The following is a 5,449-nucleotide window of genomic DNA, read 5'->3' as shown; positions in this document are numbered from 1 at the left end:
TAGTGGGGGGTTAATTGTTATGTGGAAAACTGAGAAATGTTATGCATGTACAAACTATTGTATTTACTGTTAACTGTAAATCATTAATCCCCAAATAAAGAAAATATAAAAAAAAGAAATGAAAAGAAAAAAATGAATGTTGTGTACAAAAAAATGTATCCAATGTGAGAAGATTTTGTGTTTATAGATTTTGTATTTATAGAATGTTGGTCATTCATACACTTTTGTTATGCTTTATATTTAACAATAAAAACCAATATTAAAAAATTCATTTGTCTTAGCCTTCCTCTGAGGATTAGATATTTGAAGTTGTGATTATCACCTAAGTTATAAGGCATATGCTATTATTATAAATAATAATAGTAACAATCTAAAAAGCACATAAGTGTATAGCTTTTGTCAGAACTTAGAGTTTATAAGTGAGAGTTAAGATCCTATCAGGGCATTGGTTTGGTACACTCACCCCTGGCTGAGTGTACATATCACAGTGCACAAGGACCCAGGTTCCAGCTCCCAGTCCCCACTTGCAGGGGGAAAGCTTTGAGAGGGGTGAAGCAGAGCTGCAGGTGTCTCTTTGTCTCTTTCCTCTCTATCTCTGCTTCCGTCTCAATTTCTGACTCTTTCTATCAAATAAAGATAATGAAACATTTAAAAAGGGGTTAGGATCATGTCTACACATTTCAGATCCAAAATATTAAACTAAATCTGATTTTAAATATACTTCACACCTGGGGACATACTGAATAAGAACCATATGTATTTTAATATTTGAGTGTGTCAGAAGTAAAGTACAGAAAAAATAAGACTTCAAAGGCAGCTTGAAAGTGTAAATCGAGAGACAAGAATTTTGAAAGAATCTAGCAGTTACCCTGGGGCTATCTATTAATTTCTGAGAGCTATCTCACATCCTACTTTCCAGTGGCTGCAGAATAGGAATTCTCAGGCCAATCCAAAGGGTGAGCTTCTTTTAGAGTTTCTTGAACCATAATTCACCTTGAGTACATTAACCCAACAAACACAAATAAACACACCCAAATCCTTACTTTGTTGTGAGAGATATTTGCCTAATGGACCAAAAAAAAAAATCTCATAATCTGTAAAATTAAAAAATAAAATAACTTGGAACCTGACACTCATCTCTGTGACCCTCTGCATCTCTATCTTAAAAAACAAAACAAAAAGTCAACTCTGCTATCAAATGGGCTTCAGACAAATAAATATAATACTTTATGCTCCTGAAGCATGTAATTTAATGACTACACTTGATCTTAGCCAAAAGGCCCAGAAGCAATACATAAATAAATAGCTAACAAGGTAGGCATAGCTTTTTAGTTCCCTTTTAATACCTATCAGATGTGAAATCATATACTTTATGTAGTATTAAAGTTAAAACTGTCATTCAAAATAAGGGAATATAAAATAAAGGAATAGGGGGAGTGGGGCGGTAGCACAGTGGGTTAAGTGCAGGTGGCGCAAAGCGCAAGGACCAGCATAAGGATCCTGGTCCAAGCCCCCGGTTCCCCACCTACAGGGCAGTTGCTTCACAGGCAGTGAAGCAGGTCTGCAGGTGTCTGTCTTTCTCTCCCCTTCTCTGTCTTCCCCTGCTCTCTCCATTTCTCTCTGTCCTATCCAATAACAACGACATCAATAATAACTACAACAATAAAACAACTAGGGCAACAAAAGGGAATAAATAAATATTTAAAAAATAAGAAAATAAACAGCTTATAGTAAAATATAAAGTTTACTGTAAGTAGTTTCTAGAAAAACCAATGATATTAAAATGATAGTTGCTAAAATATAATAAGTAGAATAATTAAACATTATTAAGTATATGTAATATATTGAATTGTAATCAAGCAATATGAAGCCCTCAAATTAATTTTAAAGATATGAGAAAGACAACTGAGTTTATACAAATTAAATGTGATGACAGGAAGTGAACTAAGCAATATAAAACATAAATTAGGGGGCCAGGTGCTGGCGCATCTGGTTAAGTGCACACATTATAGCGAACAGACCTGGCTTCAAGCCCCTGGTCCCCACCTGCAGGTGGGGAGGCTTTACGAGTGGTGAAGCAGGGCTGCAGGTGTCTCTCTGTCTCTCTCCCTCTCTATCTCCTCCCCCCTCTCAACTTCTGGCTGTCTCTATCCAATAATAAATCAATAAAATATATATAAAAACATAAATTAGAAGTAGCAGAACTGAGAACTAGGGACTTGAAAGATAAGCTTCGATAATAACAGAATAAGTATAGAGAGGAAAAGATCAGGTGTATGACAGAGAGTGAGAGAATGAGGGGGGTTAGCATGTTTTCATAAGGGGATAAGGTAGAAGGTAGATGAGAGGCATAACGTAGCAGTTAAGGTTATGACGAATGTGAATATTTTGAAAATTTTCAAATTCAAAAATCTGAATGGCTTTCCAGAAACAGCAACATAAAGAAATCTACATTTAGACATATATGGAAACTTTAGAATACAAAAAAGGAAAAAAACAAACACATAAGCTAAAGAGAACACAAAATAGATTTCTCCCAAGAAAAGTATACGTTTTCTAAAGATAAATTGTAACCTGTTAAATTTTCACTATTAACTTGTACTTATTATTTTCTTTATTTTATTTTGGTGAAAGAAAGAGGTATAGTGGGAAAGATGCAGAGTAGATAGACGACTGCTTAGCTCAGATTTACTAACGGTGGTGCTGGGGATCAAACCTGGGACGTCACAGCCTCAGACATGAAAGTCTTTTTGTACAATCATCACGCTGTCTCCCTAGGCCTACAGTTGTTTTAGTAAATGGTATACAGAAAGAAAAATGATCAGGCATAAAAATTAAGATCATATAAGTGAAGCAAAAGGAAATACAGGATAATGGACAGAAAACTAAAGGATTTCAGGTGGCATAGCTGCAGGGGACTGCCCGCTTTCAAATGATCTTTTAAAATCAGATTAAAATGTGTGATTGAGAATGTTCTCAACTGCATAGATATCTCACTTGAACTTAAACTAATTGTGGGGCAAAGGGCAGTTTCACCTTTCCAAGTCCTACTTTTTCAAAAGATATGCAGAGAGAAAGAGAAAGACAGAAATCAAGAGACTACACACTTCCTCTAGTGTTAAGGCATGCCTTATAGGACTTCATAGTTACATATAAACTTTGCGATGTGATTTAGACTTCAGAGTATTTCAGAGGTGATGAAAAGTAGCGTAATGCAGACTACGGAATACTTCCAAGGGGTAGTACTTCAGAAGCAAATGCTCTATAATTTCTAAAACAAATTGAAGACTATTCACAGAGAATTATATTTCCACAAGACTATAGGTCTTTGCATGACAGTTTTAGTTTCTGACTGTGAATAAGTGATTTGAGATAAGTAATATATTGACTGTGCAATGTGAAATGAGCTGAAAGAATATTTATGTTTTGTGATACTCTTTGTTCATAAAATTTACAAGTAAAAAAAAACGTAGGGGACCAGATCGAGAGAGAAAGGACGGAAAACCTGTATCAATATGTCCTAATAAATGTGTTCAGTGTTCTATTCTAGGCCATGCCCTGAACGGTTCCAGGGTTCCTTGTCTTTGAGTGTCTTCATTTCCCCTTCCTCCTTTGAGTCCTTGCTGGAGCTGGACTCCTACATCATGGAGTCGGAATCCCCCCCCCCACCAAAAAAAAAAAAAAAAAGTCAAATTGAGTGCTGGTAAATCCAATAAATTCATAATACCCAGTAAAAGAAACCCTTTAGAGTTTTACAATCTTCTTGTTTATTTATATTTCAAATTGAAGTAATCCTACAATCAAATTCAATTCTGGTTTTGAGGCATAGCATCTTTAGAACCTTCAGGGGATGTTCAGGATTTATTGTAAGCATAGAGAGGAAAATTAAAGATTTACATCTGTATTTATGTTCCTCACAGAGAGGATTCATTTTATATATGCTAGAATATAACCTAAGGAGATGACAATAGCATTTTAGCATGCAAACCTGATTTGAAAATTCATTTTGACTGGGGACTATGGGCAAAATATATTTTATTTTTGCTGACAAGTCCATTTACCCAATAGTTTTTTCATTTGTTATTTGATATGAATTATCAGTAGAATATGTATGTAAATTTTGTCTTTATCTGTTTAACAAAACACGACTGTCTCTTTGAATTTAAATAGTGAAGATGTATTAAAATTTTAGATTCTTGTATAAAACTTTCTTATCAATGTTTAAATTTTGGTGATGTCATCCAATTATTCTTTCATTGAGAATTTGTGACATGTAAGAAAAGTATTAATAAAAATCGCCTATTAATTCTTCTTTTTGAGCTCTTAAATTTTATTTTAAAATTCTATTAGTTAAATTATTTACTTGATAGAACAAAGGGGAATTCCGAAGAAGAGGGAGATAGAGAGGGAGAGAGACCGTTATAACACTGATTCACCACTTGTGAAACTTCCTTGCTGCAGATAGGGACCAGGGTCTTAAAGTCAGGTCCTTGTACCCTATAAAGATAGCCCCACCACGCTATCTTTCCCTTTCCCTCTTGATTTCACTATTTCTATCCAATAGATAAATGGCATGTGAAAATGTGTACCATACACAATTCAAATTAAGGAAACAGCCATGTAGTTGGGTGGTAAATTGGCCCAGCAGATAAAATGCTAGGACTTTAGTCTCTGATGCTGCATATACCAGAGCACAGCCCCTCTCACTCTGTGCCTCCCACTCCCAAAATATATTAGTAATCATTTATCTTGTATAGAGACAGAGAAGTTGAGAAGGGAGCAGGGAAAAGAGAAGTAAAGAGAAAGAGACACCTATTCTCTTTACCACTTGTGAAGTCCCTACCCCCACACAGGAGGGGACCAGGGGCTTGAACTGGGTCCTTGCACATTGTAACATGGACACACAACCATGTGTGCCAGCCACTACCCAGCCCCAGGTTTTTTTTTAAAGTACTTCACAGATGTACATTTTTAAAAATATATTTTATGTATTTATTTAGCTTATTTTTATTTATTATTTTTTAACAAGAGCACTGCTCAGCTATCAAATACTTAGAGGAAAATACTGGCAGAACTCTTTTCCATCTAAATTTTAAAGGCACCTTCAATGATACAAATCCAATTACAAAAAAAAAAACTAAAACAAAAATAAACCAATGGGACTACACCAAATTAAAAAAGCTTCTGCACAGCAAAAGAAACCACTACCCAAACAAAGAGACCCCTTAAAGTCTGGAAAAAGATCTTTACATGCCATACATCAGACAAGAGCTTAATAACCAAAATATATAAAGAGCTCACCAAACTCAGAAACAAAAAAACAAAATGCATCATCCAAAAATGGGGAGAGGATATGAACAGAATATTCACCTAAGAAGAAATCTGAAAGGCTAACAAACATATGAAAAAATGCTCCATGTCACTGAATGTCAGAGAAATGCAAATCAAG

General features: G+C 35.0%; 1 pseudogene; it reads right to left on the bottom strand.

Annotated features, from left to right (window-relative positions):
* Positions 1-1,198: 1,198 nt before the first annotated feature.
* On the bottom strand, positions 1,199-1,292 carry LOC132538374 (U2 spliceosomal RNA; annotated as a pseudogene).
* Between the last annotated feature and the right edge of the window lie 4,157 nt (positions 1,293-5,449).

The sequence above is a fragment of the Erinaceus europaeus genome, chromosome 4, assembly GCF_950295315.1.
Source record: "Erinaceus europaeus chromosome 4, mEriEur2.1, whole genome shotgun sequence".
Classification (NCBI taxonomy): Eukaryota; Metazoa; Chordata; class Mammalia; order Eulipotyphla; family Erinaceidae; genus Erinaceus; species Erinaceus europaeus.
The sequence above is the reverse complement of the archived record's forward strand: the minus strand, read 5'-3'. Positions and strand labels throughout refer to the sequence as shown.